Source organism: Rousettus aegyptiacus, unplaced genomic scaffold (assembly GCF_014176215.1).
Source record: "Rousettus aegyptiacus isolate mRouAeg1 unplaced genomic scaffold, mRouAeg1.p scaffold_m13_p_17, whole genome shotgun sequence".
NCBI lineage: Eukaryota > Metazoa > Chordata > Mammalia > Chiroptera > Pteropodidae > Rousettus > Rousettus aegyptiacus.
In genome coordinates, this window is record NW_023416292.1 from 10574651 (window position 1) to 10588941 (window position 14291).

General features: G+C 39.4%; 1 long non-coding RNA gene and 1 other non-coding gene across 4 annotated transcripts in view; one reads left to right on the plus strand and one right to left on the minus strand.

The window, feature by feature from the left end:
• The window catches only part of LOC107521650, a 131428-nt gene that overhangs the window by 103274 nt on the left and 13863 nt on the right, over nucleotides 1-14291 (plus strand). For all 3 annotated transcript variants that reach the window (XR_001599617.2, XR_001599618.2, XR_001599619.2), the window contains 2 exons: nucleotides 6469-6619; nucleotides 8543-8636. This is a non-coding gene — a long non-coding RNA (uncharacterized LOC107521650). The remainder of the gene's footprint in view (nucleotides 1-6468; nucleotides 6620-8542; nucleotides 8637-14291) is intronic.
• LOC118613023 lies at nucleotides 1615-1733 on the minus strand. The gene has a single exon (XR_004955329.1). It is a non-coding gene; the product is annotated as a 5S ribosomal RNA (ribosomal RNA).

Below are 14291 nucleotides of genomic sequence, written 5' to 3' on the forward strand. Positions count from 1 at the left end.
TAAAAAAACAAAAACAAAACAAAAAACCCACGAATCTCATCATTGCTTAAAAGTATTCATCGCCTATAGAATAAAGTCCAAATTCTTCAATGTCAGATTGCTAATTTTGGTCACTCTGTAACCCACCTCTCCACCCTCACCTAATCCTCTCGATTGCAGAAAATTCAGTCTATTACCAATTTTGTTGCCCCATAGAGTTACCGGAAACTCTGAGAACAGATCTGTCCTGGACGCCTCTTACAGACCCAGCACCATCCACCCCCAGATTTCTGGTCTCCAGGTTGCTTTTGGGCTATTGTCAAGATCACTTTCAATGATCTCCAAATTTTACTTGGATTGTAGCTCCTGTGAAGTCTGAAGCTGTGAAAAGTCTGAAATGTTACCTTACTTGGAAGCTAACAAGTTAACCTGCCATAATTTTCTATATTTCTGAATGTCTATCTTTATACCCATATCTATAGCCATATCTATATTTATATATCAATATCACCTCTATATGTATATCTATAAACATGAGACCTCAGAATCAGGGAACAGACTTTTCTCATAGACCAGCATACATCAGTTCCAACCCCTAAATTATCCTTAAAGGGGCACAGTGAACGCCACATGTACCTGCACATACAGGGTTTGTACTGTAAGGAAGGAATCGCCAAATTTTGAAGCTCAGAATTTATATAGGAGTTGCTAGCACATCTGCCCACCCTCCCCTTTGGCTTGGAAGGAAGTGGGTGAGGATGGGAAGGGGAAAGAGAGAATGTAAACAAATACTCTGGGGAGAGGAAGGAAAGAGCTCTCCTTCACCACTCCGTAATCTAAATAAATGGTCCCAGAGAGGTAAATCTCTACCTGTCTCCAGACGCCTCTGTCTTTAGGGTTGCTCTTCAGTCAGCCTCTTCTCAGAAAGCCCCGACTGCAGAAACATGAACGTATTTGTGGAGCATCCGTCTCCCAACAGCTGCTCTGCCTTGCACTATTTCATCCCATTTCTTCTCTTATTTCCCTGGGTGAAAGACGAGGCGAGATTATAACATTTAGCACAATTTTAATGAAAGTTTGAGGATAATAGGAAAAAAGCACAACACATAGAACAATTTATAATTGGCGTTGCATGTGGTCACTTTCAGAATTCACAAACCCTGAAATGGGGACGTTCTCTGGGGTACCTTTCAGGTGATCCCCTGCGTACGTCACAGGAACCAGGTGCCTGAGCATGTCTTACCTCCTCCGAATAAATAAACTGCCTGGAGCAGTTTACTGTGCTTGGAGCACCTGGCATTAATGCAGGGAGAATCAGACAGTGCAGTGGAACGTAGTAGACAGCCGTGTCTCAATTTCAGTGAGAAAGATGATGAAGCTCACGTTGCAGATCAGTGAGGAGGGGATGTATGATTTAATGAATGGTTCTGGGATAATATTTCATATGGAAGGAAATTAAAACACATCCTATTTCTCACCATCAGCAAAATGTAGTTTAAAGTAGATTAACTATTTAAGTATGAAAAGTAAAATGTGTTTTATTTATTTTTTTTCCTTAGGCAAGACAACCCTTGGTTGACCTCACAGATTGCAAAAACCTTGTCAGTTTACAATCCCTTGTTTTTTTATTTTTTATGCCTACAGCACCTGGTCTTCCTAGGTGATCTCCCATCCAAGTACTAACCAGGCCCGACCCTGCTTAGCTTCTGAGATCAGATGGGATTAGGGTTGTTCAGGGTGGCATGGCTGTAGACTGTTCTATTTTTTTTGGTAATTATTTATTAACAAATCTGTCTCAATATCAGACTGTGGTTTTTGTCACACAAGATGTTGATATTCTATCATGTTTGAAAATATATTTTGAGATTCAGGGGAGATGTCTTTGTGTCTCTAGAGCTCTTTGCCAAAAAAAAAAAAAAAAAAAAGGCAATATTATTATTCTTGACTGCCTTCATTTTTAAATTTGTGGTATTTCAAATACAATTCTGCAAGAATTTAAGATGAAGAAGTATCAGATGTGAAAAAATTTGGAAAAGAAGATAAAGACAGAACAATTAAGATGGATAATAGAATTATAAATATTTATTTTTTTCTAAAAAATATTTTAAAATTTGAATAGTACTAGGATGTTCAATAAAATATTAACACAAGACAGTCTACATTACTTCTCAGCTCTCCTAATTCTAAATTATTACTAAATGTTACAAGTTCTGATTTGGCACTTAATAGGTACTCATTGAATGGATTGAATGAATGAATTTAAAAGAATTTTTAGTACTAGCCAATTTAATTTCCTATTCATCAGGCAATTAAATGGCCGTATCTCTTTGTTCTGAGGTAGAAAATGAAGGTGAATATAGCAAGACTAATTAACATTTGATTGTATTATGAAATAACACCATGTTTAAAAATGATGTTGGAACGTGTAATGGCCAGTTGCCATTGTTTTGTCTGTTCAAACTCTTTCCCATGTTTGGGAATCCCCCACCTTGGCGAGGGATGGATCATGTGGGCAAAGACCTTCTCTCTAAAGCAGACCGGCTTGCTCCGCCTGCCTGGCAGGTAGAGTACAGCCAGGTCACCCGGGCTCTGCCACTCAGCAACCCTCACGTCAGGTGTTGTGCCAGGAGCCAGTGACGTGACAGGGACGGGAGAGACAGCTCTTTCTTTAGTCACAGCAGAGGTAGCAGCAGCTGTAAGGTTGGGCTCCTGGAGCTAGCAGTGCACGTGGCATGTGGCAGTGGCCACGTCAGAATGAAGTGGTGGCCGGGTTGGTGCTGGTGAGACGTGCCCTCTCCTGAGAGGAGCCTACTCACCACCCGCCCCGTTATGGTCTTCTTCTGGGGCCTCCAAAAGATTACCACCCCCAACGTTGTCCAAAATAAGTATATTTTCTAAACTGTCATTTTCTTTTAAACAATACCCTGTGTTGGACATTATATTTCTAGATCCTTTTTTCAATATTTTGTCTGCTCGCGGTAAATATTATATTTCTTCAGTTTTTTGAGTCATTGCTCCCATATTTTCCTCTGAGAAAGTGCTTGAACTTGAGTTCACGTTCACATGCATACACACACGTATATATCTCCACAAAAGCTGACAATCATGTAAAGACATAGAACAGTTTCTCTCCTTACAGAAAACAAGAAACATTTATCTTAACACTCCAACTAATTCTTTAGACCTAGGTCTGCGAGAAACATCTGTACTTGGAATGGGTACTGTGTTGTTGAAGGAAGTGAATTTTTTTCCCCCCCCCAGAAAATGAAGGGCAGTTTGTCTCAGATTTTAATTCGATTCTCCATCTGTCAGGAGACAAAAGTACTTGCAGTGTTAAAATAGCATTTCCCCCCAGTTTCTAAGCATCAGATTAAAAGAAAAAAAAAAAATCAGCCTGAGCATTTCTTATAAAAAAGAGAAATAGAAAAGTAAGATTAGTAGGACTTAAGGTACATGAAATTACCCAGTTTTAATATAATGGATGTATGTCTGCTTTGGCCAGGCAGGCAGCCCAATATCCAACCAGTTGCTTTTTAAATCATCTCATTAGGTGGCCTCAGTGGGAAGCAGATCCATACCTTTCACTGTAGAAATTGAAAAAAGCGAGTCATTTCCTCACTCTGTCCCCGACAGAGCGTGTGCACGCGGTGTCAGCTCCACCATTGAGATGCCCACCCCTGCCTGTGGCTCTGACCCTGCGGGAAGAGCTGTGGAGCTGTGAGGTTTCAGCAATGGCTGTAGCAATGTGTGGTCGCGGTCGGGCGCTACACCTGCTAGCAGTTCCCAGAACCCCCGTTGTCTCCTGTTTACATGTCTGAATTTACGCCTCTGCTTTGTTATGCCTCCACTGTTTTATTAATCCCATCTATACGTACAAGGGCCAGAGTCCTTCCCTGTCTATTGCTTGCAAGCAGCAATGCAGATGGAAGAAAAAGGTCATCTCTTTGAGCCTTGGGATTGCAAACTCTGGCTTTGGTCATGTGGGGCTGTGTGGGAGGCCAGTGAGTGCACCACTGTATTCCTCTCCCAAGTTCTTGACCAACATAATGTTATTTATTTATCTCGTGTATCTCTCCTGACCTTAGTGTTCATGGGAATTTTGACAGCTACATCCTTGTTTACAGCCATATCCTTAGCATGTTAGATAGTACCTGGTTTATAATAGGCTTTCAATAATTATTTGCTGAATGGATGAACGAATAAATGAATGAATGGGGAAGGCATATGAAAATAAAAATCGATCTTATTACAGATATAAGATCATATCAGAGAATTGAGCAAATGTATACACCCAGTTGTCCATTTTTAAATGGTTAATTTTATGATATGTGACACCTCAATAAAAGTGATAACAAAAAAAAAATCCTATCCTTAGCAGAATACACAGAAACACATTAATCTCTTGGGAGCAGTCAGTCACCAAAGGAAGTCAGAACAAGCAATGGTGTGCTCAGGTTAGAAAGACAGCACACCTGCGGACATGGACAATGGCCTAGTGGTTACCAGAGGGTAGCGGGGAGGTAGATGGGGGAAAAAATTTACATTATTTCTTCAATTAAAAATAAATAATAATAATAAAAGAAAGACAGCACCACCAGAGCCATTCAACAGGTATTTAATGAGCACCTATATGTGCCAGGCTCTAGTCTATGTACTTGGGATACATCAGTGAAAAATGTAAGCCAAGTCCCTCCTCTCATGAAATTTGTGTCCCTATTAGGGGGACACATCATAAATAAGAGATAATTTATATAGACCACTCAAAGGTGATAAGTGCTATAAAATTAAAAAAAAAAAACCTATAGTAAGGTGGGGGGGGGATCAGGAATACCAAGGGTTTTTAAAATTTTTAAATAGTATGATCAGGGTAAGTCTCATTGAGCAAATGACATTTGAGCAAAGATTTGAAAGCAGTAATGGAATTAGCCAAATGGGTATCTGGGGTAAGAGCATTGAAAACAGAAAGAACGTGCTTGGCCTCTTCTAAGAACAGCAAGGAGGCTGGAATGGAGTAAGCGAGGAATTCAACAGTAGAAAAGGTGGTCAAAAGCTAACAGGGAGATCAAACCCTGTAGAGTCCTACAGACCGCTCTAGGGGTTGGAATTTACTACATATTGCATGAGAAGATATTGCGTTTTGAGCATAGGAATGGATAATTTGACGTATGTTTTATAAATATTGCTTTGGCTGCCAAACCGAGAACAGACCGAAGAGAGGCAAAGATGAAAACAGGGCGATGACTTTGATGTCTCTTGCAGTTGTTCTGCTGAGAGCTGAGAGCGGATAGAATCAGGATGGGAGCAGTATAGGCAGGTGGGGAAAAACAGTCAGATTTTGGATAAATTTTGAAGATGGCATTGGCACAATTTGCTTGCTGGTTTGGCTATTCTTTGCGAGAGAAAGAAAAAAGTCAAGGATGACTCTGGAGTGTTGACCCGAAAACTGGTAAAAAGGAGTGACCATGAACTATTGTGAGAAGACCACGGATGGAGTTGGTTTGGGAAGGGAGGTCGGTGTCCTAGAAATTCCAAAGGGAATCATGGCTGTGTAGAGTGTAATGCATCCTATAGCGATCCAGCGTATCAGGCATTGCTGTGTGTCCAGTTAGGCATGGGCTGAGAATCGATGGCTGGATTTGTCACTGTGATTGTGATTGGGGGACCTTTAGAAAAGCAGTTGCTGTGCAATAGTGGCAGCAAGTTCTGCTCGGGTGGGTTTAGGAGAGGATAGCAGGAGAGGAATTGGAGACAATGAGTGCAAGTAATATTTTGGATGGATTTTGTTACAAAGCAGGGGCAGTAGGGAGCAGCTGGCCAGGGAAGTGGGTTCAAGGGGAGACCCAGGTGGCATGCCACAGCACCCACAATGTCAGTTTTTATGATAAATTTTTTCTCAGTTAGAAGAATACTTTTTGAAGTGATTCTCTTCTCCTAAAGAATAGTTATCTGTTAACGTTAGGCATCCGGGCAGATTATACTGATCTTGTTACGGTTGTCTGGGAATAGTGAATAGAGGAAGAAAATAAGATTAAAAAAAAATCAAATTACCACTGTCCTAGGGTAGATTCTCCTCATAGATTATTGAATGTAATCAGTAATCTGTATTTATTCTCTTATACAATTTCATATAACAACTGACCCAGTGACCTGAAAGATTTAATGCAGCTACTAAACATGCCTCATTTTCACTAGGCAATGGCTTACACTTGAAAATTGCTGCACTAAAGTTAGATGGGTTTCCTTGGGATTCTCAGCTTTATCAGTTAAAATAGAGGTGATGTATGGCCCCTCAGGTACACCCTCTGATTGTCATTATTCCATAGCTGTGAAAATGAGAAAGTCATATTCTGGAACATTTTGAATATATTTACATGTTGATGATGAGAAGTGGGTTAAAGATAAACTATTAGAGCTAAGAAGAGATTAAAACAGGTGTCTCTTTCCAAATCTGCCCAATCTCATACTGATTTTCCCCTTTTAACAAAACAGGAGAGAAAAGCCAGTGGACCGTGGTCCGGTTTCACTTGACCCTCTGTACAGCACTGACCCTGGGACCAGTCCTTCTGGACACTTTCCTCCCTTGGCCTTCAAAGTGTTGTAGCCGCCAACCCCCGAAAGACACACAGACCACCGGAACTCAGTGAGTTATAGGAAACACGCTTTATTCAGCCAGCTGGTTTGCCAGGGGTATGCAGACCCCAAATTAAGCAGCCCCGAAATGTAGAGGTACAGGGTTTTTAAGCCCAAACTCTCATTTTTCATTCTGTCTAAACACAAAGGGCTATCTTTTTTTTTTTTTTATTCACTACCTGTCAACTTGCAGGTCAGGTACATAAGTGGGGTTACAACAGCAAAAAGTTTGTTTAAAATGTTATGTTCTTATGTTTCCATAGACATAGCCATGTTGTCATGGGCATAGCCAAGCAGTAATTTTCTTACAAATAATAAATTCTTAGTAGTCATGTTGCAGCCATTACAAAAGCACTAGCTCCCTCCCGATTATGACGTCGTGTTACTCCATCCTGGGATCTCCTCTAGGTGATATGAGGGCTTCTTTTTCTTTCCTTAATACTTAATGTGTGGCTGTCTCCCAGTTTTAGTGACACTTCTCTTCTTCACGCACATTACGCTGGTCCAGGGTGATGCTATCGTAAGGCTTCGAATCTGCAGACATTCCGGTGATGTTTAGCTATCATTCTCTTTTAGAGTCCAGACCAGTAAACCCAACAGCTGCTGGACAGCTTTAGCTGCCATTTCAACTACATTGTTTCTGAACCCAAGGTGCTTGGATCTTTAGGACAACTGGAAGCTATTTTCAGTATTTGCAAAAAGCCAGTCAAAATGACTCATTTACTATGACAAAGCTACCTATAATTAAAATGTCAATTTTTTTTTTTTTTTTGCTTTAATCTGGAATTAGAATTAGCACGCTGTGGAAATATTATAATGCCAGGCCGATTAAAAACTTCGATGGACAATTATATCTTTGATAAATAAAACTCAGCAAAGGAATTAATTTACGTAATAAGTTTGGTAGATAAAAATCTGTCAACATGTGGAATCTTAGTGGAAATATAAGAAAAGACATCCTCGATGATGGAAAAACTGAGAAAAATTGTACTAAAAATGTATTTCGTACCTTGAAAACCAGAAAAAAAAAACATGGTGATGTTGATATGATCGTAATTTGCACATATCAGCCGGCCTTTGCCTCTCCTTTTGAATTGGGTCCTTCTTTTACATTTGGCTCACTCCTGAGCAAGTGGGAACAGAAAACTGCACAAGCAAACCCCCCTTCGTCATCAAAATGACAGATGTCCTAATCCTAACCCACGCAATAACCTCGCTTCCTTCACTCTGGTCAGCAACTTCCGGGGAACCTGTCCCGGTACCGTTATGCAATTGATTTCCTTGGCAGTATGGGCAAGCTGCGAGAGGATGCAAAAAGAAGAGATTTATCTGCTTGGCCTAACACGAGTGCTACCACTAGTAACACAGATGAAAGTCAACCATCTCTCAGTCGGTGACTGCCTTCTTCACCTGGCGTGGCAATGATAGCCACACCAACATTCACGTACATGTCAACATGCAGTTGAGTGCAGAACAGGGGACTTTTCTCACTCCATTCTCCTCGCTGCAGTCAAAATAGAGATTTCAGTGATAAATATAGACATGTAGAGCAGGAAGATTTGAGAGATCTGAGTGTTTGGGGGGAAATGTGGAAAATTCTGCTTTTACTTACCACCTATGTGACCTGAGCCATTCGTCTCTCTCAGGTCTTGCGTCTTCCACATAGTAGGGATTCTAATACCTATTTTGCTAGGTAGTTTTAAATCAATGTAGGTAAAGTCACAGATACATAGTTGGACCATCCTTTGGATTGAATGTTTGTGTCCCTGAAAAATTTATATGTTGAAATACAAACCCCCCAATGTGATGCTTTAAGGAGGTGGGAGTCTTTGGCAGGTGATTAGATTATGAGGGTGGAGCCCTCATAAATGGAATTAGCGCCCTTAGAAAAGCAGCCAGACAAAGCGCCCTTACCCACTTCTGCTCTGTGAAGTTACAGGGAGAGAATGGCAGTCACTAAGGAAGCGGGTTCCTGCCAGACACTGAATCGACTGGCACCTTGACCTTGGACTTCCAGGCTCCAGAACGTGAGAAATAAATTTCTGTTGTTTTTAAGCAGCCCGGTCTAAGGTATTTCATCATAGTAGCTTGAACAGGTTAAGACAGACCTTCCCTTAACATTCTGTCATGTGAGTCCGCTCCCATTCTGCTCATCTGCCCTGTTATCCTCTTTTATAAATTCCCATTATTCCTCTGTCCTAGTCTCATTCTATCGCCAGATCTTTTTCTCATGCACAAATGTCTGTTTGCTTCTCTAAGAACAATGCCTACTTCTTAGACCTCTATTTTGACGTCTGTGATAAAGTATAACTTCAAACTGCTACTTATCTACTTCCCGGTTCTCTGATTTCAGCAATACCTATCTATTTCATTATCCTCCTGGTGAGTCCATTTGCCTCGCTATAGATTGCAGGTGGAACTTTCATTTGTGACAATGGGAGTTCTTCCCCGTGAAATCAATTCAAAGGAACCCCAGCTGAGAAAGAAAAGTATCAGGCGAAAAAATAAAAGCAGAGACATTTGTTCTTAAGGATGTTCTAGGCCTTTCACTGCTTCTTTGGGTGATCTTCCATAAAAATAAAGAGCGCCTGGTCAGCACCAAACATTCATCTTTTTTATATATTTGAGTTCTAATTCTTTACTCGTCTTTCGACTAAGAGTCTTTATTCCAGTGCAAATCTTAGTTTAAACTGATATTGCCTGTAACCCTCAAAAAATTATTTTATTTAGTTTGGATCCCTATCTGACTCAAGAAATGGGCCCATCAAGTGCTGAACATATCAACAATGGGGAATGTGTCATTGATTAGGCTGTTTAGTAATTATCAGAGCCAGGCCTGATGGTCTAAGTACTTGGTCTTGGGAGTCAGATGTATGAATTTCAAACCCATCACCTGAGTGATTCTAAATAACTAACTTTTTGTGGCTCTCTTTTTCATGTCACAATAGTGACATGACCACCAATGGAGTAAGAAGAACTCTCTCTACAGTGTTTGTCACAAAGTGAGCATCACTCTCCGGCAGGCATGCTAAATACAAACCAGTCTCTGGCCTTCCCTGACCGAATTCACCTTAAGTGGCTCCCATTGGTCTTGGTATTACATCCAAACTCCTTACTGTGGCTTACGAGTCCCCGTGTGGTCTGGTCCTGACCCACCTCTCTACCCTCTTCCTATTCCACTGTCTGTTTCAACGGTCAACTTGGTCCAACAGCCACATTCTTTCCTGTCTTAGGAATTCGCCGTTTTCTGTACTTGGAAAGCCTGCATCCCAATGGTGGACTTTCTCTCCATCAAGTTTAAGTTCAGCTCTCTCCTCTGAAAAGACTCCCCCGACTTCTCTGCTAAGGAAGGTTCCCCTGTCCTCCCACCACCCAACGTCCACGTTACTTTCTCTCACGTCTTCTGTTTGTTTCCTTCAATGCCTACGTTATGATCTGTTATCTATACCGATTGCTTATTATTTTGTTTACTTCCTTATTTTTTTGTCTCCTATTTCTGAGGAATTGTGTCTGCCTTGTTCATCGCTGCATCTTTAGCACCAAGAAGTGTTTTTGAGACATAAAAGAAGCTCAATGAATATTTTAAAATGAATATTTTAGAGTATTCCATGTTAAGTAAATTATGTTGATTGCTAAATATTATGATTTCTTACATTAAAATGTCATCCTTTGTAATAACATTATATGATTATCTAAATAACAACTGAAAAGCATGAAAATGCCTTTAAAATGTTGTAACAGTGAGCAGTTAGACTTATTTCCGGGGCTGCTAAGGAAGAAAGCTAAAAATACAAACATTTATCTGGGTAACTATTTGAGTTAGATGTAAATAATTGCAGTTCCCAAAGCATATGAGTATATCTAATATGATAAGATTAAAAATATTTCTAATAACATCTAGAACCAGGTAATGCTAATGATTCCGTATACACAGATAGAATCATTAGCTAAATATTTGATAGACAGATTTCATACCTATTTTTAGCAAGTATATTTAACTAAAGAGGCAAGTGAATTTCTATGTTGTACTTCAGGCTTAATTATGATGCCTAAATATCAGATTATTTTTTAAGGTGTGATACAGAGGCAAGAGAAGGGCAAAAGTTAATCGCTTCATCTCTTGAACCCCGAGTTTTCTCATTTATAAAACTAAGTATCATAGAATTATTAAAAGAGTCAAATAAGACAATGTATAAGAATGTTTTTGGCACGTAGTAGCTTTCCTCTAATGAGGTGACAGAGGAAAAATGGTCTGTTTGACTAATATGTATTTCTTAGTAATAATTTTCTGTTTGACTCTTTAACATCTATCTCTTAGTAATAATTGTCTTCTTTTATTGTAATATTTTTTATGTCATTATTTTCCACTTGACCACCGAGTATCTCTTGACCAAGAAAACAAAAACAAAGTAAAGCTCAAATATGATGGAGAACAAAAATAATTCAGTTTTCGTTGTTATATCAACAACTGTTACCTGTGGAAATCAAGTCCATTTAACTTAAGAACTGATATAATTTTTCAAACAACAAACAAACCTATTAATAATATTAATGCTATAGAGATTTTCTACTAAAAGAGGATGGTGTAAGCTCTGTACATGAGTAAGAATATTGTAGAATTCTCCACCAAGCTCTCATTCACCTAGAGGTTTCAGTGTTTTGTAAAAGCCAAATGATTTGAATGCCCTTCTATTTGCCTATAGATTTTTTTTCCCCCTTCAGCCTAGCTCAGTGATTCTTTATTTTACTGTGCATACAATTACTGTGCAGAATTCTGTACATCACCCATTGTGCTTTAGGTAAATTTAAGGGCACTTTCAAAGGTAGTTTTGACTAGAGAAAAGAATGATTTTATCTCTTGAGATGTAAGGATTAATTTGCCCAACACTGATCCCTTACAAGCTTGCCTCCCAGTAAAAGAATTTGTTTTCCTTGATGCTCCATGCAAATTAGTTTCAGGGTCAGCGTTTTAAGCCAATCAATCCTTGTCAAATGCAAGTTTGGACACCAACCTCCTATTCTCATACTATCATGGCAGGGAGGGGCCGGAATTACTCCCAACAATGAATGCTTAAGATAGAATGATAGGATGGGAGCCAAGATTCTGTCAACAAATATTGCTATTGTATCTTGGCCCCTGATCAACCAGGGGAGGGACCATGCTTCCCTAATCATGCAATGCAAGAGCCCTAGAGCACGAAAGTTGGGATCCCTTCTCTTAAAATATGCAATACAGGACTGCTAGATTGTTATGCACAATCCAGGCAGGTCTGTTATCTCTGATGTTGGGCTATTTGCACTGGTTTGTGTGATACCTATTGACTTAGGGTCCTCCATTCTTTATAAGACATGACTCCATTGTTTGAATTCTTGGCATCTGTCCACCCCATATCACTAAAATCATAACAGAGGGAATAGTAAGTATAAATGAATTTTATGCATTTATAAATTTTATTTTTATTTTGGAGATGAAAATTTCTCCAACTGCTTTATCTTTCCTAACAGTTCGAAAGTCAGGGAAAATTTGACTAAAACCCTAACCCTCAGTTTTTCAGTATTTAGCAAGCACTCTTCCGCCTATGTTGCTATATTATTGACTCCAGAACTTTTTATATGTCATGTGACTAGAGTCTCTTGGATCAAAGCAGCAGAAGCAACAACAATTTTTATTTGAACATCACTTTCCAAGTACTTGCGTCAAGCACTTCAAAATATTTTCTTTTTTAATTCCCATAAGTACCTTTGGAAGAAGCAGTTGCTGTTTGTGTTTTATAAGTGAGTAAGCTGATGCTCAGAGAGGCTAAGGGACTTGCTTGTGGATACATAGCAAAAAGGTGATCGATCTTCGAATCAAACCCAAATATGGATGACTCCAAATTCCAAGCTCTAAAACACTATTTTCTATCACCTTTCTACTCTGGGAGTGAGAAGGATGCCCAGATCTGCCACATCATCCCAATTTCTATATCTCTTTATCCTCAATATTTTATGAAACTTACTTTCATATAAAAAAAGGTATTTTATTGTTTTCTCAATATTTGAGGTATTGTCTATGTAGTTACTGACAAAGTGTTTTTTCTTAGAAATGTTATTTCTTAATACTTATGTCATAAAAAGCTCGTTATCAGTATTAAATGTCTTTATAAGTTCATTTTCAAAAAGGCATTCCTAGGATATTAGTTTAACATCCCTATACCTTTCTAATGTGTCTGGTTATCTCAGTTGAACATTCACTATAGCTTTGAAGCAGCAAACAAGATGGCAGACCATATCGATAGAGGCTAGAAGGGGTAGGTGACCATCCTTTTATCCTACTCGAAAGATAATTTTTTTCTTTTTGGTTTCGAGATTGTCCTGCCAAGTGAGGGAGGTGAAAGAAAAATAACGAAAGCTGATCCGAAAACTTAAATTCAAGATATGGGTAAATAGTTCCAATAACCTCAAGAAACCTTATAGCGTAATTATGTTATAGGACATTATAATGGCTGATGTATATGTTGATGATGTCGAGCCATTACATTCCACACACATGCTCTCTTACAATGGTAAAAACACTTTAAATATATTTTAGAATGCGTAATTATGATTTAGATTGAACCCTGCGTATAACCTGTGTTTTTTTTTTTCCCCTATACATACACACCTTTTCACTGAAAAGAAGCACATTATGGCTTCTCTTTGGCATTCCTGAATTGTCAGCCTCACTACTCTTGTGCTTTGGGGCCATTATTAAGTAAAATAAGGTGACTTGAAGGGGAGCATTGCAATTTGGTGACAGTCGATCTGATAACTGAGGGAGCTACTGGTGACTAAGGGTTGGGGAGCGTATACAGCTGGAAGAAGGAATGAGTCATGTCTGGGTGGGACAGAGCGGGACAGCTTGCGATTTCATCAAGCTTCTCAGAACGGCGCACAATTTAAAACTTACGAATTGTTTATTTTTGGAATTTTCCACTTGATATTTTCAGACCGTGGTTGACCACAGGTGACTGAAACCATGGAAACTGAAACCACGGATAAGGGGTGACTGCTGTACGTTCCTCTCTTTCTTCTTAAAGGTGCGAGTGTCTGGGGTTTGGAGTCAGTTCAAGTGAAAAAGAGTCCCAGCACTATGGCCTCAAGCAAGATTTTTCACCTTCCTTTATCAGAATGAGGCAGCTACAGATTTATTTTATTTTAATTTAATTTAATTTTACTATTTATTTATTTTTTTCCAAGCATGTTTTCCTTTTCCCACTTACTATGGTCAGTGAACACTTATTTTCTGTGGGAACCTTCTTCATCTGGTTAAGTTGAGTCTGACCACACTTTCTCATCACGAAGATGGGCACTTGACCCAGGTCTGCCCAGAGCACCCTGTTCCTGTAATTGGTTCAGGTATGGGGCTAGAAGCCAAGCCAAAAACCAGAGTCTTCCTTGGGACTTTTTTTTCTGGAGTTGTCAGGAAAAAGACAATCTTTCTCCCTGTTAGGATTGCTAGCTACAAGGATGATGTCAGTCTGGAACTTTCATACACATGAAGAGAGCCTGTCGTAGAATAAAGCCAACACAGAGGGAGGTAGAGCTGAGAAACAAAGATGAAGTGTCAAAAATATGAAGATAAACTCTAAACCTCTGGACTCAGCCAGGTCTGAAGGCAACGCTGTAGACTTTCCAATTGCTTGAGCCAACTAAATTCTCTT